The sequence below is a fragment of the Mixophyes fleayi genome, chromosome 8, assembly GCF_038048845.1.
Source record: "Mixophyes fleayi isolate aMixFle1 chromosome 8, aMixFle1.hap1, whole genome shotgun sequence".
Taxonomy (NCBI): Eukaryota; Metazoa; Chordata; class Amphibia; order Anura; family Limnodynastidae; genus Mixophyes; species Mixophyes fleayi.
Window position 1 is genome coordinate 133,466,019 of NC_134409.1, and position 27,484 is coordinate 133,493,502.

At 43.9% G+C, this 27,484-nt stretch overlaps 1 protein-coding gene and 1 long non-coding RNA gene across 2 annotated transcripts in view; one reads left to right on the top strand and one right to left on the bottom strand.

Moving 5' to 3' along the window:
- LOC142099786 (uncharacterized) overlaps positions 1–27,484 on the bottom strand; it is a 365,154-nt gene that overhangs the window by 30,200 nt on the left and 307,470 nt on the right. The window lies entirely within an intron of this gene.
- The window catches only part of LOC142099965 (plexin-A1-like), a 42,912-nt gene continuing 16,889 nt past the window's right edge, over positions 1,462–27,484 (top strand). Inside the window, exon 1 of the mRNA XM_075183975.1 lies at positions 1,462–1,636. The gene's annotated coding sequence lies outside the window, so the exon portion shown is untranslated. The remainder of the gene's footprint in view (positions 1,637–27,484) is intronic.

The window sequence follows — 27,484 nt, forward strand, 5'->3', positions numbered from 1 at the left end:
AAAACTTAAATTAGGGAAAGACCGTCGCAAAGAAAATAAGTAGCTTCATGCAGAAATGCCACAGGATAAGGTGGTAAAAATTAATTCTAAATTTGATATTTTAATTTTATTCAAAATAAATATCAAAGCAACGGCAGATAATGAGAACATTTCAAGGTTACGTTGAAAGCCATATATTTACCAGCTGCAATTAACTGAATTTTAACTTGAAAAACATTCGCCTCTGGCCCCATTTTGCTAAATAAACAGAAGCTGCATTACGGCTGACTTTGCAAATTTCTGGCTATTACAGTAAGCGTCGCCAATTAGATTGAATTAACCTGTTCAGTACTGTCTGAGTTTAAATTAAATTGTAAAATGAAGGCATTTTATCATATTGCAGCATTGATTGTTCAAGCAGTTTAAACAAGTTAGGAACAAACTTTAGCACTGCAAATGAGGCTAAATTACAACCCTCTCTGATCACTCTTTGGGGTAGAATTACTAATCCTTCTAAAGAGAAAAAGTGAAGAATGCACTAGATAAATGAGAGTTAGAATCTGATTGGTTGCTATGGGCAACACCTTCACTTTTTCTTTTTAAAGGGTTTAGTTGATCTATCCCTTTGAGTGTTGATGTTCCTGTATCTGGGCGATAACTCTTAAACTTGTTGATGTCTCATAACAGACTATTGTTGTAATCTTTATTTATGTACTTATATGGCTCTGTCTTTCAAAATAAAGAAATTTTTTTAAAAATGTGCAAAGTGCACAAATCCCCCAACCGTCCCAATCTCAGGAGGACAGTCCCTATTTACAGATTTTGAAAAGGGATGGAGCTAGCAGAGAAGTGGGTGGAGAATCACCAAAAGTGGGCGTGTTTGGCACATCAGGGGTGGGATTTGCGATTTTGCCTTCATAAATGTTAGGAGGTATGGAAATGTGCACTGACCAATTCCAACCAATGATGTTCGCTTTAGTTTTCTAAACTGTGCTACAAAAATTAACTATAATCTGATTGGTTGCCATGCGTTAATATGGGTTCCTAAGGGTTACACAACATTTGTGCACCTTGCACATTAACTAAGCCCCACTGAATGCTGGGAGAAGAGGAGTGATAATATACTGCATGCAATACACCTTTTTGTGGTTTTGTTAGAACTTACATGTCCATTAGAAAATGACATTTCTGATCCCTTCTGCCACCACTAATTAAGCGTTTAAAAGAAAAATAAGCTAAAATACAAATTGTTCCCTCATCAAAGAGCACTTTGTAACCTCCACCAATAAACTTAGGAAGTTGCCGGTGTTTTGACAGATTTCTTCTTAGAATACGATGTACGATGATTAAAACCACGGGGCAAGGAGTTCTTGTTTCCATTAGTGTGATGGTGCAGCTTGTGGAAAGTTTTTTATTTTGCTTTGAAATAACATGGATTATCCCTGTTTTTTTCTGCAGAAAGTGTGCCTGTATTTAGTACTGAAAATGTATACGCCAGTGAACGGTAGAACATCCAAACCATCTTCGAGCGCAAAGGACCCTTACTGCAGCCTACGGTTTCAGTTGCAGAACGGAGAGGGGAACGGGCGTATGCACGTAGTCCGTGAACATTAATTATACGCAGCAGCGTCCGATTCAGGCTTTGGGCATCTCTAAGGTACGTGTTTTTGAGCTGCATCAGCTACAGGTTGGGTGTAAGTGCCGATAACGGCGATGATGGCTGAGTATACATGCTAGAAGATGTGTTTGCAATCAGCAACTGTAAACATTTATTTCATGTACAGTAGACAATAACATCATGATAAATGTATTTCATGGAAAGATAAAAAATGTGAAAAATGTTTTTAATTTTATTTCATTAATAACTGTATTATTGACAGGTGACGATAATTGTTTTTTTTTGGGGGGGTGGGGGGGTTTCCTGTGTGTTTTGCTGGGACTTTATATGTATTGTACGTATCCTGCAGTGTTTTGTGTCTCTCAGAGCAGAGCGGACCTAGACCCGTATTCATCAAGAATATTTTATTTTGCATGCTTTGATGAATAAGGCCCAGAGTGTGCAGAAAATTGGGGCTTGTACACTAGAGATGGGGGGCTTCTTACCTGCTAAGTTCCATGTCGGTGATATACTGGGAATATAGAGTTATGATGTCACAGCACCCCTCGCCCCCCTCCACAACATGGTAAGAAACGTGGGTGGCAGCTTCTGCCTAGGGCAATTCTCCTGCCCTGTCCCAGCCTCCCTAAAAACACCCTAGTACATGACAGTGGCGGAGTACTGGGGAACAGAATATTGTGGGTTGTACACTGGAGAAGGGGAGCTGTGTACTGAGTACTGGGGAACAGAATATTGGGGGTTGTACACTGGAGATGGGGAGCTGTGTACTGAGTACTGGGGAACAGAATATTGTGGGTTGTACACTGGAGATGGGGGGCTGTGTACTGAGTACTGGGGAACAGAATATTGGGGGTTATACGCTGGAGATGGGGGGCTGTGTACTGAGTACTGGGGAACAGAATATTGTGGGTTGTACACTGGAGATGGGGGGCTATGTACCAAGTACTGGGGAACAGAATATTGTGGGTTGTACACTAGAGATGGGGAGCTGTGTACTGAGTACTGGGGAACAGAATATTGGGGGTTATACGCTGGAGATGGGGGGCTGTGTACTGAGTACTAGGGAACAGAATATTGGGGGTTGTACACTGGAGAAGGGGAGCTGTGTACTGAGTACTGGGGAACAGAATATTGGGGGTTGTACACTGGAGATGGGGAGCTGTGTACTGAGTACTGGGGAACAGAATATTGTGGGTTGTACACTGGAGATGGGGAGCTGTGTATGGAGTACTGGGGAACAGAATATTGTGGGTTGTACACTGGAGAAGGGGAGCTGTGTACTGAGTACTGGGGAACAGAATATTGGGGGTTATATGCTGGAGATGGGGGGCTGTGTACTGAGTACTGGGGAACAGAATATTGGGGGTTGTACACTGGAGATGGGGAACTGTGTACTGAGTACTGGGGAGCAAAATATTGTGAGTTGTACACTGGAGATGGGGAGCTGTGTACTGAGTACTGGGGAACAGAATATTGTGGGTTGTACACTGGAGATGGGGGGCTGTGTACTGAGTACTGGGGAACAGAATATTGGGGGTTATACGCTGGAGATGGGGGGCTGTGTACTGAGTACTGGGGAACAGAATATTGTGGGTTGTACACTGGAGATGGGGGGCTGTGTACTGATTACTGGGGAGCAGAATATTGGGGGTTGTACACTGGAGATGGGGGGCTGTGTACTGGGGAGCAGAATATTGGGGGTTATACACTGGAGATGGGGAGCTGTGTACTGAGTGCTGGGGAACAGAATATTGGGGGTTATACGCTGGAGATGGGGAGCTATGTACGGAGTACTGGGGAGCAGAATATTGGGGTTTGTACACTGGAGATGGGGAGCTGTGTACTGAGTGCTGGGGAACAGAATATTGGGGGTTATACGCTGGAGATGAGGAGCTGTGTACTGAGTACTGGGGAACAGAATATTGGGGGTTATACACTGGAGGTGGGGAGCTGTGTACTGAGTACTGGGGAACAGAATATTGGGGGTTGTACGCTGGAGATGGGGAGCTGTGTACTGAGTACTGGGGAGCAGAATATTGTGGGTTGTACACTGGAGATGGGGGGCTGTGTACTGGGGAGCAGAATATTGGGGGTTATACACTGGAGATGGGGAGCTGTGTACTGAGTGCTGGGGAACAGAATATTGGGGGTTATACGCTGGAGATGGGGAGCTATGTACGGAGTACTGGGGAGCAGAATATTGGGGTTTGTACACTGGAGATGGGGAGCTGTGTACTGAGTACTGGGAAGCAGAATATTGGGGGTTATACACTGGATATGGGGGGCTGTGTACTGAGTACTGGGGAGCAGAATATTGGGGGTTGTCCACGGGAGATGGGGGGCTGTGTACTGATTACTGGGGAGCAGAATAAATGGGGGTTGTACACTGGAGATGGGGGGCTGTGTACTGAGTACTGGGGAACAGAATATTGGGGGTTATACACTGGAGATGGGTGGCTGAGTACTGGGGAACAGAATATTGGGGGTTGTATACTGGAGGTGGGGAGCTGTGTACTGAGTCCTGGCTGTGTACTGAGTCCTGGGGTGCAGAATATTGGGCGTTGTACACGAGATGGGGAGCTGTGTACTGAGTACTGGGGAACAGAATATTGGGGGTTGTACCCTGGAGATGGGGAGCTGTGTACTGAGTACTGAGGAGCAGAATATTGGGGTTGTACACTGGAGATGGGGGGCTGTGTACTGGGGGTTGTACACTGCAGAAGGGGGGCTGTGTACTGAGTTCTGGGGAACAGAATATTGGGGGTTATACGCTGGAGATGGGGAGCTGTGTACTGAGTACTGAGGAGCAGAATATTGGGGTTGTACACTGGAGATGGGGGCTGTGTACTGAGTACTGGGGAACAGAATATTGGGGGTTATATGCTGGAGATGGGGGGCTGTGTACTGAGAGCAGAATATTGGGGGTTATACGCTGGAGATGGGGGGCTGTGTACTGAGTACTGGGGAGCAGAATAATGTGGGTTGTACACTGGAGATGGGGGGCTTTGTACTGTGTACTGGGGAGCAGAATATTAGGGGTTGTACACTGGAGATGGGGGGCTATGTACTGTGTACTGGGGAGCAGAATATTGAGGGTTATACACTGGAGATGGGGAGCTGTGTACGGAGTACTGGGGAGCAGAATATTGTGGGTTGTACACTGGAGATGGGGAGCTGTGTACGGAGTACTGGGGAGCAAAATATTGGGGGTTATACACTGGAGATGGGGGGCTGTGTACTGAGTACTGGGGAGCAGAATATTGAGGGTTATACACTGGAGATGGGGAGCTGTGTACGGAGTACTGGGGAGCAGAATATTGTGGGTTGTACACTGGAGATGGGGAGCTGTGTACGGAGTACTGGGGAGCAAAATATTGGGGGTTATACACTGGAGATGGGGGGCTGTGTACTGAGTACTGGGGAGCAGAATATTGGGGGTTATAATTATACACTTGAGATGGGGAGCTGCGTACTGAATACCGGGGTGCAGAATATTGGGGGTTGTAGACTGGAGGTGGGGAGCTGTGTACTGGGAAGCAGAATATTGGGGGTTGTAGACTGGAGGTGGGGAGTTGTGTTCAGGAGGTAATGGGGATGGAGGAAAGTTATGACGGAGGCGACTACTGACACTTTAATGAAGGCAGCCCTGATGTCAACTTTTGTCTGAGTTATTAACTAAGGATCAGATGAAAAATAAAATGGTGTTAAAAAGCAAAGTTAAAACTTACAAGCGGCAGGTTCCGAATGTAATAACAGGTGGTTCTTTGATCTGAGTTTTCCATGCATAAGAATAGGTGCAATATATAGCTTTGTAAATACCTCTCTTTGAGACAGACTCAGTAACTCACATTGTCCTAGAGTGGGGTGGGGGGTTGCGTCTAATGGTCTCCAAAGTGCATCAGGGGGCAAAGTTCAGTCACCAGTAAAACAAATTAGTGACAGGTGCTGGAACATAGAATCATAATTATATTTTGCAATGGCATAATGTATATATATCATATATATTCCGTTCTATGCTGCAATAAGTTTATTGTTCTCCCTCATATTGCATGCCATGCATATATCCTGTATTCCTTAAACTCATTCATTGTGCGTTCATCTACTGGTGTTTGGCATGTGTGTTACTAATATTCTAGCTATCATTGTCTCATTCAAATGCGTAATTAATACGCAGCATTCTGAGAAATGCAGCCACAATGCAAATAAAATTGCAAGCAGGTTATGTACTTCCTTTTAGATTGAACTTTAGTGTCACATTCCTATAATGCATTTACCAAGTGATAGAAACGCCAGTTGTGTTGTGTCACTCCAGACTGTGAACAAATGACGAAGTAGGGAGGTCTGGAGAGCCGGTCACAGTGCAAACTGCTTATTTGTATCTCTCTCTATATACAGTTGGATGACATGAAAGCAGACTACCTTTATCTGTGTACTGTGACAGTGACCATTAACCCACTTTGTAGTATCAGAGCTGACTCTAGTCCTGATGGGGTTAATAACAACTAGGAATGACCACGCCCCCTGAGCTGGGCCCTCCCAGCTTGGTGTGAGCGCCCTCTGGCGAGGAGCAGTGGTAAGGCAGCGCCCTGGGAAGTGAGATCGAGGCTGGAGTTCCAGTGGAACCCTGCGCTGCATTCCATCCCATCCCATTCATGCTGAGCTGCAACATTGTATCAAGGAGCCGGGACTCGGGGATCCAGCGATGGCAGCGAGCAGCGATTCCCGCAGTAAGTAACCTGCCTGCTCGGTGCGTGTCCCCGGGGGAACTTTTCTGGTCTTTCCCGGTCTATGAAGGGGAATCGCTGGAAAGAAGGAGCTGGCGGAGATCTGCAACGCGCTGCTGCCGAGCATGATCGGGGGCTGTGGAGAGTAGGAGCCACGGTGTCCGGGCTAGGGGGCCACTGCGAGGGGTTTCATCGCCGTCTCTTTGTGGATATAAGCAGGGATCGCGCTGCCTGGGGAGACACTGCTCGGAATCTGGGGCTGAGGGGTGTGTGTGGGGGGGAAGGCTGGCACCGGGGGGGGGGGGGACACACAAGCCGGGCACGGGAGCTGGCAGCCGGTGCTGGGCATGTGGTCCGGGGGGTTAGTATATGGGGTCCACTATACAGTGCTCACTACTGTAACTGGGATACACAGCACTGTACTGACTACTAATTCCTGAGTATAGCCTCTACTACTGCAGACCTCCCTAATGTGGAGTGCTTGGATTTACTAGACTGGAAACACTACACCTTCCTACATTACTGAGCACTGTGTGGTAGGAGCAGGCTTGTGCGAGCTTACACTGTCTTATATTATACATTTAATATATATATATATATATATATATATATATATATATATATATAATCACACAACTGTGGCTCTATAGATAAACGTTTATCTCTGTCATTGAGAACTGTCAGACTGTGCTGTTACACAGAGTCCATTGGAGGGGTGCTGTGCCCCCCAGTCCTTGGTCCATGCCATGCTGCAGTTAGTGGGCTGGGAGAGGCTGCACTGCGCTCTCACTTGCATTTCTGTGTCTGGTGTGAAGAGCAGGGATGTGGTTATATTACTGATGTTTCCTTACAGAGCCAGTGAGACTGCAGCCAGAGGGGTGTCAGGAATGCAAAGGATAAAAGCCCAGTTTAATAAAGTGATTGCAATCAGAGAAATTAACCAACTGTCCAACTTTTAGGTCATTTTTATTTTCAGATTGACATCAGCCATCCTATTAGATCAGTATTTGGGTATATATCGTTTGGAATTTATACCATGTCTATTTAGGTGTATTAGGTGTATATAATTCATTTATATTCCCCATTTTTTTTCCCCATTTACCCAGGAAATAATGAAACCATCTTTAAACTGGAATTATCTAGAGAATGCTCTGTGATCATATTATAACTATATGCTCTTAGTTCATGTACTGAATACAATGCCTGTGTCCTTTGCATTCCTATAGGACCAAGGTTTGGGATGTTGAAGTCAATGCTTGTGACCGGTTAGTTGTGACAGTACCCCCTTAATATTTTATACTGCAGAAATCCCATTACTCACGTTTGTATAACACCACTACTGCTTTTTATTGTCTGCTGTGGTTTTTTTTTTTGTGGGAATTTTGTATTTGAGATGTGTTGTTGACACCTTAATTCAATTATTGCCAGAGGGGGGCTGCGGTGCACTGCAGCAAGGCAGTGAAAGGGTTAAGTATCTGAGGTTAAAATTGGGCGGAAATATTTTTTTATTTCCTTCTCTACCACTGCGGAGATGGGTAGTGTGGATCTCGGAGAGAGAGAAATGCTTTGTATTGGATGAAACGAGCTGTGTTTGGGAGAGAGTCAGGTAGAATACCGATTACAGAAGACCATTAGGATCATGTAGCACAGCCCTGGAGCTTGTATTTAGATCGGAGACAGTGAAAATTATATGAAATACAAGGCTGATTGATTCACCTGAGACTCTGCCTGTTGTGGGTGAAAGATGCTGTCTGTGCCATTACCTTGAAAATGTAGGTTATCATGGATGGAGCTGGTACGCACGCTGGTGGCAGTTTAGGAACCTCTGCCAGCTTTATGCCAGGTTATTATTGGGCGTTTAGGCACCTGCAGTAGATGGCACCTCTCGCTAACAGCTGAGTGCTTTGTAGAAATATCATACACTCAGCCAAAAATATAATAATAATAAAGCTTCACCCCCCCCCCCTCTTCTGAAGACCTGATTCAGTGCTGCACATACAGATGAGGATATTTCGCTGGTGGTGCAGAGATGGAATGTTCTTTTCACAATCTGTGGGATTTGTTGGCACTATGAGGTATTAACTCTCCCCGTCCACAACACTGTGCACCGTGCCCAGGTCTTCCATTAGCCGTCTCTGCCAGAATCTGTGGCAATTTGCTTTATTTTGGTGAGTTTGTCCATTATTTGCTTTGTTTTGTCCCCCCTTTAAGAAATTGTTTTATAATCGTACCAATGGTTGTGTGAACTGAACAGGAGCGGCTGTGGTGAGAATTCAGTGATATAAAAAAATAAATAAAAATAGTTGCATCCAGCTTTCTGATATCGGGAACTAAATAAACTAGTCTGCAAAGCAATAATATGTGTATCCATGCATGAAAGGAGGTTAGATTCAGTCTGTGACAGCTTTTAATGCTCATGTGGTTTTTTGTGTGTGTAATTGTTAACGGCAAGGGTTAGATAAAAGCAAATCTATTGATATATATATATTCCGAATTTGCAGCTCTGACCTATTGTTGGCATTAATGATTGCGTTCTCTGTGTCTTTATGCCGCCTGTTTTATTTTATGACCCTGCAGAATATGTTGCTGGTAACTCTACCAGAATGCAGTCATTCTTGGTGCCAAGAAGTGAGAAAATTATTTTGCTAACTATTGTTTTGCTGCACAAATATTCTTTGTGTCCTGCTGTAATTGAGTTAAGAAAAGTTTAAAGTGGAGCATTAGGCAGTTGCTTTGACGCAGGCTCCAGCCTTTTTAGCAATGCATTTGCTTAATATTATCGGCTTTTATGGAGGACACTGTCTTTATATAGCTGCTATTTAAGACTATTTACATATAGGTGGTTTTGGGAATGATTTAGGAATTGATTGTTAACTCTCATGGAGTCCATTATTTATCGCTCTTCTCTATAGCACTACAAAATATGTCTGCACTTCATAAATACAATGCAATAATGTCTGTAGGTCAACGTAACTCGTGCAGAGGTAGAAACGGCTCTTTATTTAAACTACAATTGCTAAAGGAAGAACAAAACTTACTAGTGACCCTCGCCCCAGCAAAACTACATGCTGATATTTCCACATGTTTGCAGCAAATGATTCCAAAACCCAAGGCGTAGAATTGTCACATCTGCCGGGCCTAACTGACCGACCTTGGTGCCCTTTAACCTGGTATTGTTTGGAAGGGTTGTGCTATCATAGGCGTATTGAATAGAGGGAGCTGCACGATCCATACTCCAGTTGGTGTAGAAATGCTGCTTAATCGGTTGCCATTGGAGTTAGAACGTAAGCATATAGCAAATAATAATGTACAGTTCTGGAGCTAGGTAGTCAGATCTAGAAGTTAACAGGGCCTGTTAAAGAGCCAGGAAGATGTGCATCCATTGACCTGGATAGAAATGTCTCCCAAAACTTTGTCGTCAGCCATTGGTTTAGGTACAGTGGTAACATGCCCGCTAACATTTGTTCAGCCTTGTCTGCAGGGAGGGGGGGTAGGTTATTATGGAAAATTGACACTATTTTTACATATTCTCCTAATCCCGTTGGGCATTTGTGAGCGGACGCAGGTCTGCATTAAGAAATAACACTTGTAATTAATCTTCCCTCTAAATCTTTTAAGTGTCCAAACTAACGATTCTTCATTAGATACATAACATTTGTTAAATGTTGCCATGTCTTGGTGCCCGTGGTGTACTGGCCTAGTAAAACCTATGGACCAAATAACATTTGACCGCTGTAGACATATAGACTGGACACACTGTACATAGTGTTACATTTTTAGGGCTTCCAGAATTTTAAAATGGAAAACTGGGACACCTGTGGGACCCGGCGTTTGCTCAGGCCTTAAAACCCAGCCCATGCTACTTTTTAGCTCCCATGGAAGCTAAAACTTATTAAATTATTGAGAAACAAGGATGGCGCGTTAAGGATTTTGGTTGTAAAAAGTGGGACTGTTCTGGGAAAAGTTGGGACACATCACATTGCATGTTTGTAAACCGCAAATACTTCTGTATTACACTTGCACACTCAGTGGTTGCCAGCTTGGCACATTAGAATTAATTTCGCTTTAACTTGCTGTCTAGCTTGGTCTTTGCAGAAGTGGGGAGACAAGATGCCCAGAGCCATGCTCACTTCTTTTTAAGCATTATGACCTTTTACTGTTCGTTTGTCTTACTGCTCCACTAGAACTGTGGTTATGCTTAAATTCTCTTACAGTGTCTTCATATAGGGGATGAAAATTGCCCAATCTTTAAACTGCAGTGTACCATCACAAATCCTAGGACACGATGATTAAATAAATATTTTTAAAACATTTGTCAATTTTCTTTTTAGATTGTAAGCTCTTAGGACACTCACATTCTGTATAGCCAAATTGCTCCTTTTCGTCATTCTATTTTTGTCATGAATCTCTCTGATTATACAAGGCTGTGGTATATGGTGGTGCTATATAGATAAAGGATGAGCCTAAATAGGTTTTCACTTTCCATGGCTCATTGAAATGTCCATTAGGCTCCTAGATTTGTCTTCCTGGCTTCTAAATTCTATATTTTGTCCGCAAAGAGGGACTAGACGGCTATTAAATTCATTTTATGGCCCTGCAGCAACAAACGTAGCTCACATTTATTTAATTCATAATAATTGACCACTCTTAATCGATTGGCTGCCAAACAGGAACATGCATTTGCTCTCAACGGCGTGTATATTTAGCCATACGTATGAGATGTGGGTTATTAATGTAACGTTTTCCAGACGACAGACGTCAAACTCATCTGTGGTCATGGCTGAGATGTGTGACCCTCTTGGCGAAATAAAGACTTTGGCTTATCCAGTTTTAGACTGGAGGGGGAGGATCGTTCCCTGCTATTGTTTTGGGTTTGTAGGACCTGGTAGACTTGTTTGGGTAGATTTTGAATAAAGCCGTTTTTTTGTTCCCTGCTGTGTGGAAAGATAGATTCAGGGACTGCTGCTGAGAGGAGGCTTCAAGAGTCAACAAGGCTGAGTGACCGAGGGGATATGCTTGGTGCAAATCTGTCTGAGTACTGTTTGCCTATCCTTGAGTGACAAGTGGCTCTCTGCAGTGACAGACTGCATGCATGTGGAGGGCGATACTGCTTTTAGACATGGTTTGGGTTATTGTATGACAATGTGTGTACCATTGTTAGACATGGCTGTTTTCTGAGCACAGTAATAGCAATACTTAAGCTATTGCTAAACTCTCCACCATTCAGCATGGTGACACATCCAACCGTGGATGTACCCTGCCTAGTGATATATCGGCTGACCCCCAGTAAGCCTTTTACACTCCCCTCTCCAATCCCTTACCAGTTGGCTACTGCTGTGCTCTTGTTTCTTATGCTCTTGGGCGATTAAACCGGTCTGGCATATGTTGGGTTAAATCTGTGATACATTCCTTTTGTTAAACTTTGTGTTTCCAAGGCAACTACATTATTTGTAGACTTCTGTCTAATTTCTTGTCAGGTCAGAATTACTAATTTGCCTTTTAATTTATACAAAAAATTAGATTTTAAAAACCAGGCAACAAGTAGGTGTCTGTCTGTATTTTAAATAGTGCTGATCGTTTTTTTGGGCATCTTGTTCAGCTGGGAATGCTGCAGAACATCTTGGGAAGCAGAGTGGTACATACCTGCATAAAATAAATATATTATTGATTGCCAAAACAGGCTCCTAAGCAACATAGGGCAAGTAACCATTAATAGTGCTGCAAATCATTACTGTTCGTGTTGCATCAAAGTGATTAATGTTTCTTAATAAAAATAAATGCAAAAACAAAGTTTTGTATCCCTTAGTCTGGGACGTGATATGTTCATTATCTCTAGCATGGCAATAATGACATGAGCTTATTACTATTGTTCATGATATTATAAACTTTGGGTGGCGCCGTTCTGTTTATAGATCTTCTGCAGATAAGGCTTCATTCTATCTCGGTACGACCCCTATTATTAACGTCCAAAATTATATCTATATATTTTTCCTAAAACAATGTAGATATAGACAGAATAAAACAAAATATGGAGGAATAAATCCTTAATGCATATTTAGGATAGTGTCAGTAGGAGGTGTGAGATCCTAGTAGGTGAATGGAGGGGGGTGGGGGGGGTCCCTTTTCCAATCGCATTAAGCCCTGTTCCAGCTAGTGGATTCTCTGTGTTTGGGCCTGTGGGGAAAAATCTTATTGAATACAGCTATGAATAGTTAATATCGAGAACACATCATCTCTCTGTCGGCTACAGGGTGAGAGGCTGCTTAACATCCCAGACATCTATAGACTTAAATTGTTTTTGAGTCATTATACGGAGGCTAGAGCACGGCTGCAACCTATATTATGTATAGAAATCTACTCTCTAGCCCAGTGTGAGGCTCATAGGTGTTCATATATCTTTTATATAACCTACGTTTTTGTGTTGCGCCTTTACATAGGGATTTATAAATGGAAGTATAGCATCGAGAGCCACAAAAGAATAAGTGTTTACTTTAGAAAATGTATAAATAGGTTGCTCAATCCTGTGCTAGGTATACAATATATAAAGTTGAGACATCGCTGAGGCATGAGGCCACTTTCTGCCTCATTGATGTCCATAGTTCTTTTTGAATTGACACCCTAATCCTTGGTTCACAATGGCAGCCCTGACTGTTTTTAGAACCGTCCCCTTCAGAAGATTGCCACTGGTGTTGGTGACCTGCATTTTGGAACCTTTGTTATACAGTGTTGCAGAAGGGATTTAAGAATGCTTTATCCTTGTATCCTTTGCTACTGCAGGGTGGTGGGAATCTTGGCATTTAACTAGTTTCCCATGTGAGGGATGAGGTTAAAGGTCGCTAGAGAATGCCATGTGACCTGTCTGTGAAAGCCTTTCCATGTGTGACCTGAAAGGACACTGCTTGTTTTGTTAAAGAGAGTCGGGTATGGTGACCTCCAGGTCTTTGACCTGCACTGAATTTAGAAATCTGTGGCCCCCCCTGCTGTACTGTGCAATCCTTAAAACCAGTTTCTTGCAGGCTCCCTGCTGTTAAATTGTGGATATCATGTGACCTAAGCAGTGAAGTCCAGCTATACTGCAAAAGGAGCCCATATTAAAGCAATTTTAGTGCAGTTTAACAATAAATTATTTGCCCACCTACTAGGTCCAATTCTTTAAAAGAAAATTTTAGTCTAATGAAAGCCAATGTTTAAACACAAGTTGGTTTAAAATATGTTCTCTGGCAACATATGTAACCTAAACTGTTATAAATATGTTGCAACTGTTTAATATGCTTTCATTTAAAAATAAAAAAATGAACTTTTTTTTTTTTTTTTTTTTCATTCAAGCAGCATTGCATTGAAAATTAATAAAAATATTTACAAAGCGCCGACATTTTCTGAATCGGTTGGATTTGAATATACCATAAGTGTAGGAGAATGTAATTAAACGCGAGGAGTCTGTACACTAGATATAAACGTTGTCAAGTGCGCCATAGTGCTGTAAGGTTATTTGAGTACGAGTAGAAAGTGAGAAGCTTTTGGTGAATGAAGGGGCTGTGTTAAGTGTTGCACTAAATATTCTTGAGATTGGTTGTTCACTGAAATGCCGATGCAGATAACCCTTTCTTGCCTGAAATGGTTGACCACAGAGGTCAGTAGCAGATGTCGATATATATATAGTGGTCGATATATTCATCTATACATGGAACGTAGGTCAATGGCAAAGGTCAATATACACATCTATACATGGAAAATATTCCAATATTGGAAAGAGGCAGTTGATAGTCCCGATGTGTTCCTAAATTTGCAGCAGCTCTGTCAGGTAAAATAAAGTGTCATTTTATTGAAACTCTTGTCACTGTGCAAAATATTCCATTAAAAATAACGGGGCTGTGAGACAGGGGGTGCAGAGGCGGAACTATCGAACTGTGGGCCCCGGGGTGCAGGGAAGCGTGGAGGAGAGAACCGGGGCCCCCAGCTTGCTAGTTCCCCGAGCAGCGGGCCCCATTATCTTCACGGGCCCCGGTGTACCAACGGTAGTTCCGCTACTGTGTGGGAGGACCAATCGGAATCTATAAACACTGAGGGCTAGATTTACTAAGCTGCGGGTTTGAAAAAGTGGGGATGTTGCCTATAGCAACCAATCAGATTCTAGCTTTCATTTATTTAGTACCTTCTACAAAATGACAGCTAGAATCTGATTGGTTGCTATAGGCAACATCTCCACTTTTTCAAACTCGCAGCTTAGTAAATCTAGCCCTGAGTGTCTCTCGACAATGAGAATCCGGACACAATAAGCCCGCCACTGAATTGCCCACAGTTTACCCATAATCCCCCATAATGTCAATTTTTAGGTGATAGTCCTCCCATTTCTGTAGAAGCCCCTGCCCTTTTTGAGGTCCGCTTTGGGACTGGCCCACAAATATTGGGACAGTTGTTAACCTAGTATCGATGCAGTCATGTGCAGCCAGAACACAAGTTTTTGTCGGCCATTGTTTAAAGAGCGGTTGTGTCAAGTCAGGTAATCATCTCTCCACTAATTCTCCTCCACTCTTTCCTCACAAACGTTATTCTCCCCACTCCGTCTCTCCTGCACAAGACTCAGGTGTGCAGACCGTGGGAACATATGTGACACCTTCCTCCTCCTCTTACCACCTGTCTAACCTTTCCAGGTCCTGGGGGGAGCTGTCACATTAGTCTGTTCCACAGGACACGTTCAATCTTTCCAGTGCAATATTCTAAGATTGGGAACTTTTCCTCCAGCAATGAGCTGCTCAATGAAAGGAATTTAGAAGCAGATGTGAACTGTAATGGAAGGGAAGGCTCCATACCTCTCAAAGATAAACCATTTCTTATGCACATAATGGATTTTTTTATTGCTGTGATCTATAGCGGATCAATTAATTGATGTTAAATGACTGCTCAACAACAATACAAGTTAATATTTATATAGTAAAGTGCTACTATTATTATTTACAATTAAATATACAAACTTTCCGGGACTATCAGAATAGAAGACATTTGAGATAATGTTTTTTCGTCATGGGGTAGGGGGGTTTGACAATCTGAATGTTAGTTCAGTCCACAAAATATCTGTATCTCTATCATAAAGGCACGCCAACAGTTCTTAATGAGTTAATTGGCTGTATTCTAACGTATGTTGGTTCAATATACAATATGGCCGACTGCTCCCTGGGTAGGCGAAGGATAAACTTAAAAGCAGGAGTATGTTTTATTTTTCTAAGTTATAGGAAAACTTTCTACCAATTTTACCTAAATGTCAAAATCATATTGCACTGATGTCCAGAGAATTCAGGATTGGAGCATTAAGGAAGCCTGAGATCCTAGAGAACTTTAAGATTTAAAATGATTAAAAAATAAAAGGGAGAAAAAGTTGATTGTTCCTTTAACAAATGAGCTACACAAGGAGATCCTACTTAGAATTCCCTGTTACTGGTTGAAGCCCATTGTTTGACATGGAACATATTTTCGAAGTGATGTCACCAAGCAGAGTATGTTTGTTTAGTAGTATTTATGGACAGACAGATGATTCTGATTAGTACAATGTGGTTCTTGCCTTTGGTGAAACGTAGCCCAGACACGTGCATCGTTGTAGAAGAACGTTGGCCTGAAACGATCATCCTAGAGGAGAGTTGGGCAATGCTTGGCTTCTCCGGCTGCTGTTGACCTACGAGTTCCACCGTGCCCCATCTTTCTCGAGGCCGTCTGATGGGAATTCAGTCGTGAGCAATGATGCCGCCTTTGCACACTAGGTCAAGTTCAGGCAGTGATCGAACGCCATTTCTGCATCTTTAAGGGGATTCTTTTTCTATTCCAGGCCATTTAGGATTGGAGGAATACTCAAACGTATTGTCTTTGTTTTATTATGGAAGAGTCGCGTTTCCTGACAACTTGTCGGGAAATCCGTTATAGAAGACAGATTAATTATTGATCCCTCTGCTATAAAGGCACTTACATCTGATCCAAAAGTACATAATGATGATTTTTTTATTCATATTGTATTTATCGTTCATGATCTACAAGCTCACTGCTGTGGATTAACTTGTTTTATATTGTTATATATATATATATATATACATATCTTGGGGCCTTACTGTGGTAAAAAAAATAATAATTGCAACCTCCTTCTCACCGGTCTCCCTCGCTCACGCACTTCTGACCTTCAATCCATACAGAATGCTGCGGATAGGCTCATCTTCCTCTCCCAACGCTCCTCTTCCGCTTCTGCTCTGCGTAAATCTCTTCATTGGCTCCCTATCCGTTTCAGAATTCAGTTCAAGCTTCTTACCCTCACTTACAAAGCCCTTACGAACACTTCTCCCCCTTACATCTCTGATCTTGTCTCCAGGTACATACCTACCCGTCCACTCCGCTCTGCCTCAGTTCACCCATCATTACCTCCTCTCATGCTCGCCTCCAAGACTTCTGCCGTGCTGCCCCTAATCTTTGGAACTCCCTACCCTGCCTCACTCGACTCTCCCCCAACCTTCAGTCCTTCAAACGCTCACTCAAAACTCACCTTGTCAAGCTCACCTATCCTACCACCTCCTAACCATTATATTTATCACCTCTTCTTCCTCGTCTGTCATCTAAATTTTTATCTCCCAGTAGGTCCTACTGCCTCTTACCAACCCTCCCTTTAGAATGTAAGCTTCGCGGGCAGGGTCCTCTCTACCTATTGTCCCACGTCTGTCTCCTGTCCCTCGTACGTCCTGTCACATCTTTTGCTGCGCTCCGTGTGAGTCAAGCATTTGAATAACTCACACTCAACTGTGCTGCTGACATGTATTACCTCATCTATTTGTTACTTGCTTCTGTATCCGGTGCTATGGAATCTGTGGCGCCTTATAAATAAAAAAATAATAATAACAGTGCACTGTTAACTAATGCTATAAAAATGTATTTTACTAATATTTGTGCGAGGAAGTTCCTGACATCTAGTCAGGTTCTGGCCCCATAGAGATATAAACCACTCCTCCCCCTTCCATATTATTTAAGTGTACCTGTTACCTACCCAGAGTGAACCCTTTTTCAAAAAGTGCCATGGTAACCCTTATGGAAAGAGCGGATTCCCATGATCAACGACCAAAATACCAGGAAATTCCAAGTAATTTGGTGAGGGCAGCCATTTTGTGGGGTCAACCAATATTGTTGAAAACGCAACCAGTCAGTTTATTACGAGCTAGTGACCTCACTGAGGCTTGAGCCATTTTTTCCTTATGCTTCAGTAACGTCACTGGTTCCTAATGATGTTATAGACTGAGTATTAGGTCAGGCCACAAGGTGACCACCTTTACCGCGTGCGGGTGATTGGTATGCATCAGCTGTTGTCCTGAAGCAGGTGTACTATGCAGATGTGGGAAAGTACCTGAAACTGTTTCGCTAGCTTGTACTCCGTTGGCAGAATACAATAAAGTTGGTGCATCCTGAATTTTAGTTATTATTCCTGCCAGGCCCTTGTTCTAGTGCAAAAGTTTGCCTCGACGAATGGTCATGTGCCAGAAACTACGGCTCCGTACTTAAGTCCCAGGGCAGTAAGCGAACCTGTGCGCAGTCTACAGACTCTCCTGGGGAAGAGATTTTTGTGAAATAATGGCTGTGCTTTGCTGGTAATATGAAATATTTAGCACCACTCTGGTGCTCTTGTGATGCCCCCCCCCCCCCTCCCGTCTGCATTTCTCCCTGTCTCTGCTAATTTGAGGTGTATTCCGAGTCTGCGTGCCTGTCGTCAACATTCATTATTAAAGTGTTCTTTCCATCGCTCCACATACTCACAGTGATAGGGTGTGAAGATCTTACTTTTAACTCTATGCCTGTCCAAGTGCATTTATTTAACGGTGTCTGTAACAAAGATAATCGTATTTTTACCTACGTAAGCTACACAAAGGTCTTATCGTACTGCGTGTTTTCTTTGGTGCCGTCTAATATTCCTAAATATTCTTTGTTTCAATGCCCATTCCCTGCTACTTGCACCTAGGAGTGACAGAATTCTGAAGTTCACTTTAGTTCGGATCTCTCTCGTTAGTCATTCAGGTTTCAGAACTGCTCATTGGTTGAACGGACAATATTGACAGGGGGTGGGGTCCTTTTGGACCCTTTTTAACCCTGTGTTAGCAAGATGAGACCCGTTGGTTAGTGAAACACTCATGCGGTTTATGTGATCACCTGGAATGTGTAACTTGCAAGACAACACGTGTATCAATTACATGACCATCTATAACTGTCTAGATCGGTGTCTCAGATTTGCACCTTAGGCCAAATATCTTGCTGTGACACATGATGCCCTGTATGTGATGGTATTTCTCACCAGCCCACCCACTCGGTGGGCCTCTTAGTGAGGGTTAATGCCTTATTTTCTATAATACTAATCCCTAAATAATGAACAAAGCTTTACATGCATTAGTAAGAATTAGCAACTAATGCTAGTTTTAACATTTTTCTCTTTTGTTTTCTTATATTTTTGATTCTGGAAAGCCTTCGATGGGGACGTAATTCGGAATTCCTTGTAAACGGAATTATTCAGAAGTGTGTTCTGCTTGTGGAGAGACTTATGTGAAAATAATTATACAAAATAGAATCCTGGAACTTGGCACTATTGGCTCTCTGCTGAATCTGTTTAGTCGCTCTCATTTGCATAAAATGATAGCGGCTGTGGATGCATTTCAGGAATTCAGGGTTTGCACATTAGTTGGGAATTAGTCTCTCTTAGTAAATAACAATTCAGCCTGTCATGTCGCTAGGATTTTTTAGTTATCCTCCTACAAATCGTTAAATATTTTTCAAAAGATTTCTGGTTGGCAACAAAAATGGCTGTCAGACAGTCTGTCTGCTACACAGACTGTAGCATGTCATGTGATGGCAGAGGAGGAAGAAGTAGGATATAGTGCAGACCTCAGAGGGGCGTTCCAAAGTCTCTCTGCTCACTCCATCATGTGCAACGTGACTGTGGTTGCCATGGTAGTCCAGTATTTAAAAAAAAAAAAAAAAAAGGGCAAGGGAAAATGGTAAATACCAACATGCTTATTAAAGCCTGCTTAACATTTGTTGTTAAAAAAAAAAAAAAAAAATACACCTGTTTTGTTTGAGTTTGTTTTGTCATTGAATTTTTGCTTTCACTGGTTCTTAGGGAGTTTGTTAGATTTCATTCTCGTGAATAATGGGTCAAACTACCATATGTCTGCTTCCATTGTGTAAAGGTAAATGACAGATTCTGTTTAAAATTGTTATTTTTGAAGATTTATTTTTTAAGTAAAGTTAGCACTTTTAACAGCAGAATTAAAATAAAGATCATTTATTTGATCTTTTTAATGTCCAAGAAACAGTTCATGTATTTGTAAAGGGTCTTTGCCTAGGCTAAATTTCCTTTTAACGGTGTGCATAGGACTGAATAGAATATAACATTTGAGACATTAAAGGGAGTTTTCAGGGAAAGAGGAAAAAAAATCTTCAAAGCCGCAGTCGCTCGGGGGAATCCATTTTTATTCAGTAATAGATTCTTGTGTATGGGGAAGGTCTTGTAAAAGGAACGAGTAATAGGTCCTCTTTACACCGATGTTCTGCCATTCTGCAAGCTCATCAAAGACCGCTAGCTTCTGTTTTTTTTTATAGTTAAAAAAAAAAAAAAATCCCTTTCACGTGAAAGGCCAAATTAAATGGATGGCAACACAAATGTAGAGAAATGACTTTGCCGCTCCTTATACTTGTGAAAATGTCCTCGCTCCGTCTTCCCGCTGACGATTACCTCTCCGATGTCAGCTGGGATGTTGAAAGTGCAACATATCAAACCAAATGACTGCTTGTTGTACCCATAATTCTCTGCTCCTACTGGTTGACATTACTTATTTGAAGTCCCCTTGCTGTTTTCTGTTTTTTGTCTCTGCAATCTCTGCTGCAATATTAAGCAATGAATCTGCCGCCCTCTGTATAACTCTCCTGTCGGAATCGCAAAACATAAACAGGAACACCTCTTCTGATCAGTAGAACAACGTTCAGGAATGTCAACCACATCCTAAAAGTGCACCGATTGCCTACAGATGGTGGAGGCAGCCATTCATGACAATGCAGCAAGCTTACTAGGAAATTACAAATAACAAGTGTATATGTAAAAGCAATATACCTTGCAACAATATATAATTTTCTTCACTGGTGATGCTGTTGGAACGCAAAACTTCCAATTTATGTTGCATCTAAAACTCTAGCGCCCGCAATAAATTTTTCAGGGCTATTTCTATCTGGCTGTAGGGTTTTGTGCACCATAATACTACTTTTTGTCTACTCCTGTCCTGCTTTATTCTCTCCCTCTTTCTCCCTTTCCGAGGAGAATGGGCTTCTGGGTAATGACGTTTTGCTGGTAGCTATTTGGATTCAATGCATGCAACACCCACTTGGTTTATAGACAGCGACACAGGCTTTTGCTAACATCAAATATCAACTCTGAGACAGCCTGTTTCACCCTTTTTAAGACTCCTTAGTGCAGGATTCGCTCTTCCTGTCAATATTTAACCTCCACGTCCCCAGCCATCCTTTTAAGGTCGTCTTAATGATTTTAAAAGCACAATTTTCCTTGCAGTTCTCCAGTGTTATTAATGAAGAATCGGTCATTAACGCGACGTCCCGTGGCTGCAGAAGTATTAATTAGATTTCCAATCGGAGTGTCTGTTCCTTGCCGCTAATGAGCGGGGACGGCGCTTGATCAATAGTCCCTTGATAGGGCTGAATAGACGGATGGCGAGGGTATCGCTGCAGACAAAAGTGGCAATGAAGTAATAACCTTGCAACTTGCTCCTATTGTGAGAGATACATTGGTGTGTTGCTCTCTCCCAGCTGTGCTTGTTGTGAGATGATTTAACAGCTGGAGTTTTGCATTTTCATCATCTTGCCAATGCATACGAGCGGCTGAAATTATAGGGAGCAGTTGAACAAGCAAATATTCCCCGCGCCCCTTTTAACCAGCAGTGAAAGGGTATCGATTAATGCCCCTTATCCAACACCGGACATGCCCATCCCTGGTTGGTGTAAGGCTAATGAAATGTCTTTCTATGCGATGAGAGTAGTAGATTCTTGAAACAAATCCCCGGCAGAGGTTGTACAAAACACATCTGTCAAGGAATGTAAGAATATCAGCAGTCAGCTTTAGTAATTTGTGTTAGTTTTTATTTGTATAGTGCCTACATATTACACAGAGAACATTTAATCATTCACTTCAGATCCTGCACCAGTGGAGCTTACAATCTATATTCCTACCAGACGCACACGGGTTAATTTAGTCAGAAGCTAATTAACCTACTAGCATAGTGATTTTTAAGATTGATCTTAAGGGCTGACCTAAAAAAAAAAAACTAAATCGCAGTACTGCCAAAGGTATGTTTAGGTAGCTCTCACCGCTACAGGCTGTGGATATTTTAAAAATAGTAATTAAAATACCGGATCCAGTCTAATGATGTAACTATCCTATCGTTGGTATGAATCTGTGGCCTGCAGAGTTTCTCACAGGGTGTGGCGGTGAAATTACTGCACTTGTCTCTGTGTGAGCGCTGTGTGTTCTCTCACAGAGGTGTCTCCCGGCTCTGCCCAGGAGCCAATAACTGCAACAGAACAGAGCTTCAGCTAAATAGACTTATTTTATCTTCTAGCATAGAACAGAACTGCCCCACATGCCCCAATAAGCTTGAATACTTCGTTATCCAGACAGGTGAGTAAGACATATGCATGGAATGTTTTTGTATCAAAGTGTGGTGGTAATCGTTTTTACGATTCCCACTATTCCGACAAGGAGAAGCCCTACAATGAAAATACGAAATGATGAAAAACCGATTGGAAAAGAAACAAGACTTACCTTCAACCCGACGCTGGAGATCTCCGATGGGATCACCATGCTGACAGCAAGTGATTCCAATTGGAGAAGTGTTCGGCACTGCAGATTGACGTCATTGCGACATCTGTCAATAGAAATTTAAAGCGGCAATGTTGGGACCCCTAAGGTTAAGTGTTTAAACACTTAACCTCCTTTAAATTTTTATTGACAGACGTCGCGATGACTTCAGCCTGCAGTGCCAAACACTTCTCCAATTGGAATCACTTGCTGTCAGCATCGTGCTCCCATTGGAGATCTCCAACGTCGGGTTGAAGATAAGTCGGTTTATTTTCCAATCGATTTTTTTTTTCATCATTTCGGATTTTCTTTGTAGGGCTTCTCCATGTCGGAGTAGTGGACATCGGTAAAGCGTACCTAACCCATCAAGGTGTGATATACGTGATAGAATACAGTTCTGCATTATGAAAGCTACCCCATTTTTCCCCTTTTCTCCCATGTGGCTACATAAAGCATATATAACATTGGTTTTAATTTAGTTTGTGCTTTGTTGAGCGGGATGCTGGAAGTTTAGTCGCCTGTGTGCAAATCCCAAAGGGTAACTATTTTAAAGGACTCTAGTTCAGGCGTTGGCAATGATTGTGACCAGGGCTGTGCGAATATTTTAGGTTCATTTAGTAAAAAGGGAGGGCTACGGGGGTGACCTTTTTTCTTTCTCGTCCCAGGCTCTAAAATATTAAGTTACGGCTCTGGCTGTAGTGGACCCACTGTGACCAAGAGGGTGTCCATGACCCTCCTCCATTTGCTTTAATGGTGAGATGGGTGAACTGCACGGTCTTACCTTTTTCTTTAGTTGTCACAAAAAGATTCAGAAGTTGCTGACTGAACGCTGCCATATTTCCATGAAAGTGCCTAAATCTGTCTTCTGTCATTAAACTGTCGATCGCACCAGTGTCTGTTACAGCAAAGACTTTCCAAACCCCCTGACCAGTCCTCATCTTCAGCACAGTATTTCCATTATTACACAAGTTTCCCAACCATTTCCTACTTTCAAAGGCATCAATTCCTCTTGCATGTGTTTAAAATACCGTAAGTGTCTTTGATTGTTTTGCAGTTTAGTCCCAATTAAATGTACCTTTCATACTTGCTTTACTTTGCCGTTGACCTGGTTGGCGCGTCATTTGCGGCCTACTGCCCTAACGGCGTTCAGCAGCCAGCTGAAACCTTTTCAGTTAAATTGCAACGGACTCAGCCGAGTGATCTCTTTGCATGTTGATCCCGGATAAGCAGGAAATGGAGGCTTTTCCGGAGCACTTGACCAGGAATTATCTTCCTTTTTATTGTACTGGTTTGTTTCCCTTGGCCAAGGTCTGAGTTGATGTCCCAAGGTCAGGCTGAAACGCCATTTCCCCGATTCTCTAGGAAAGCCGAATAATTTGAATGACGTCTCTAAACACTGGCGCATGAGAAACTGTTTAAAGGTGGCAACCAGGCAGACGTTTCTTTCTTCTTCAATACAGAAAACGAAAGCAATGAGATAATCTGGTTGCTATTGGTTACAGCGCCTTTTGCACTATTACAGCAAGATTCTTTTTCATAAATTAAGACTAATTATGTTTTCAGGCTACTTCTCATCCTCTATAGATTTGCGGTAAGGGTGAGTCTTAGTTTTGGGCAAAGTTGGGGCATTAATTAAAACCTTGACATCCTGACTGTTTGGAGTGCAAAGAAAAATACATCGATACTGTAGCGCGTGGTCCCAAATCGACTACTGGGATTGAAATAAGATCATAAAACAATGCAAAATTTGCCCCAACGAGCGTTAGCATTATGGCTTTTTGTGACTCCTTTCCATGGCATTACTTTATGACTTATTTAGGATTTGGAATGGAAATGAACTGCAAGCAGCGAGTGATTCTATTCATGCCCCTGTATATTTGTATGGATTTATTTTTGGTTTTCATCCTATCCATTGTTTTTTTTCCCCTGCACTAGAAGTGTGATTAAAATGTTTGCCTGCATGAGAAGGAGATTCTGTGGATTTAGGTTGTAATCGTGACCTTGGCTGACCCAAAATAAGCCCTAATGCAGGAAATGAGTGGTTACGGAGGACTCCAAACCACCACCGCACAAATAATCCTTTGTTAAACGAGGCTTCCTTTTTTTTTTTTTATAGAGCTGATTGTTTTCTAATCACAGATCTTGTTCACAATTCTGCAAACAAAATTACATTTTAATAATTAAATCTATGCACAAACAACTGTATAGTTCTTGTTGGGTTTTTTTTTTTCTTTTTTACAAATAATATTTGTCCGAGGGTAGAGCGCCAGAGAATTTCTGGGTGTTTAATTGGCTGACAGGACTTTCAGGAAATCAGTTTAATGGATGCTGGTTATGAAATGTGATTTAAGCTTTGCATCTGTCATTTTCTGCTGATGTCAGTTCGGCGTACAAACACTCTATGGCTGAGATGATAAGGACGCCAGCTTTCAAATAATAATTCTGAGCGACCTTTTGATAGCTCTGTAAAAATGCCAATAGCCAGTTCTTGTGATACTGGGCGAGTGTAGCATAGGTACTATATTGATTGATTGCAATTTCTTATGCAGAGCATTCTGGGAATTGGAGTTTCTTTTTGGATTTCTAGTTTGTGTTTTTTTTGTTTTTTTTTATATATATATAGTGCTTTTTGTTGTTTTTTTATTACAAAGAAATAGGGAAACAAACAGGATGAAAACATGAGCGCGGAGTTGATTGGGGTGATTTACTAAAATTAATCAGAATGCAGCTTATTCACTAGGCAACATAATCAGTTGATTGAATGGCTGTCTCTATTGTGTGCAGGGCAGCCAAGAGAAATTTTAGGCCCCTCTACAGCAACTCCTTGGGGCCCCCTCCATAGTCTCCAGAGGGGACGGAGCCACACCAGGTTTGTGACTCCTCGCTGCACACACAGACAGGCCTGGGCAGTACCCCCCAACCCCCCCTCCATCTCTTACTCTGCTCTCTCCTCCCCCCCACCTTTGTCTCTGCTCTTTCTCCCCCCCCCACCTTTGTCTCTGCTCTTTCTCCCCCCCCCCACCTTTGTCTCTGCTCTTTCTCCCCCCCCCACCTTTGTCTCTGCTCTTTCTCCCCCCCCCCACCTTTGTCTCTGCTCTTTCTCCCCCCCCACCTTTGTCTCTGCTCTTTCTCCCCCCCCACCTTTGTCTCTGCTCTTTCTCCCCCCCCACCACCTTTGTCTCTGCTCTTTCTCCCCCCCACCACCTTTGTCTCTGCTCTTTCTCCCCCCCCCCCCCACCACCTTTGTCTCTGCTCTTTCTCCTCCCCCCACCACCTTTGTCTCTGCTCTTTCTCCCCCCCCCCACCACCTTTGTCTCTGCTCTTTCTCCCCCCCACCACCTTTGCCTCTGCTCTTTCTCCCCCCCCCCACCACCTTTGCCTCTGCTCTTTCTCCCCCCCCACCACCTTTGCCTCTGCTCTTTCTCCCCCCCACCACCTTTGTCTCTGCTCTCCCCCCCCCACCTTTGTCTCTGCTCCCCACCTTTGTCTCTGCTCTCCCCCCCCCACCTTTGTCTCTGCTCTCCCCCCCCCCACCTTTGTCTCTGCTCTCCCCCCCCCCACCTTTGTCTCTGCTCTCCCCCCCCCACCTTTGTCTCTGCTCTCCCCCCCCCCACCTTTGTCTCTGCTCTCCCCCCCCCCCACCTTTGTCTCTGCTCTCCCCCCCCCACCTTTGTCTCTGCTCTCCCCCCCCCCCACCTTTGTCTCTGCTCTCCCCCCCCCCCACCTTTGTCTCTGCTCTCCCCCCCCCCACCTTTGTCTCTGCTCTCCCCCCCCACCTTTGTCTCTGCTCTCCCCCCCCACCTTTGTCTCTGCTCTCCCCCCCCCACCTTTGTCTCTGCTCTCCCCCCCCCCACCTTTGTCTCTGCTCTCCCCCCCCACCTTTGTCTCTGCTCTCCCCCCCCACCTTTGTCTCTGCTCTCCCCCCCCACCTTTGTCTCTGCTCTCCCCCCCCCCACCTTTGTCTCTGCTCTCCCCCCCCCACCTTTGTCTCTGCTCTCCTCCCCCCCCCACCTTTGTCTCTGCTCTCCCCCCCCCCCCCCCACCTTTGTCTCTGCTCCCCCCCCCCCACCTTTGTCTCTGCTCTCCCCCCCCCACCTTTGTCTCTGCTCTCCCCCCCCACCTTTGTCTCTGCTCTCCCCCCCCCCCACCTTTGTCTCTGCTCTCCCCCCCCCCCACCTTTGTCTCTGCTCTCCCCCCCCCCCACCTTTGTCTCTGCTCTCCCCCCCCCACCTTTGTCTCTGCTCTCCCTCCCCCCCCCCCACCTTTGTCTCTGCTCTCCCTCCCCCCCCCCCCACCTTTGTCTCTGCTCTCCCTCCCCCCCCCCCACCTTTGTCTCTGCTCTCCCCCCCCCCCCCCACCTTTGTCTCTGCTCTCCCCCCCCCCCCCCCCCACCTTTGTCTCTGCTCTCCCCCCCCCCCCCCCCCACCTTTGTCTCTGCTCTCCCCCCCCCCCCCCCCACCTTTGTCTCTGCTCTCCCCCCCCCCCACCTTTGTCTCTCCCCCCCCCCCCACCTTTGTCTCTGCTCTCCCCCCCCCACCTTTGTCTCTGCTCTCTCTCCCCCCCCCCCCCCCCGCACACACCTTTGTCTCTGCTCTCTCTCACTTCCACTGCCTATCTTTCTCCCTCTCAGTATTTAAAATCAGTTTGCAGTCCTTGATTTTTAATTTATAATTGGGGCAGCACGGTGGCTTAGTGGTTAGTACTTCTGCCTCACAGCACTGGGGTTATGAGTTCGATTCCCGACCATGGCCTTATCTGTGTGGAGTTTGTATGTTCTCCCCTTGTTTGCGTGGGTTAACTCCGGGTGCTCGGGTTAACTCCGGGTGCTCCAGTTTCCCCCCCAAATTCCAAAAACATACTAGTAGGTTATTTGGCTGCTATCAAATTAACCCTAGTTTGTGTGTGTGTGTGTGTGTGTGTGTGTGTGTGTGTGTGTGTGTGTGTGTGTGTGTGTGTGTTAGGGATTTTAAACTGTAAGCTCTAATGGGGCAGGGACTGATGTGAGTTGAGTTCTCTGTACAGCGCTGCGGAATTAGTAGCGCTATATAAATAGCTGCTGCTGATGATGATAAATGGGCATCCTGCTTCTCTGTTTTGTACGGCTGCTTTGCTGCCCTGTTCCTTCCCCACACACAGCCTCTGAGTGGACTGCACAATTGATTAGCTGGGAGCTGGGTTTAGCTTTCTGCAGTTCCTCCTATAATTGCCTGTGTTAGTCCCCGGTACACAGCCTGTCTATACTTGCCTGCAGGCTGCTGTCTCTCAATGCCACGTCTCGCTCTTTGACAAGTG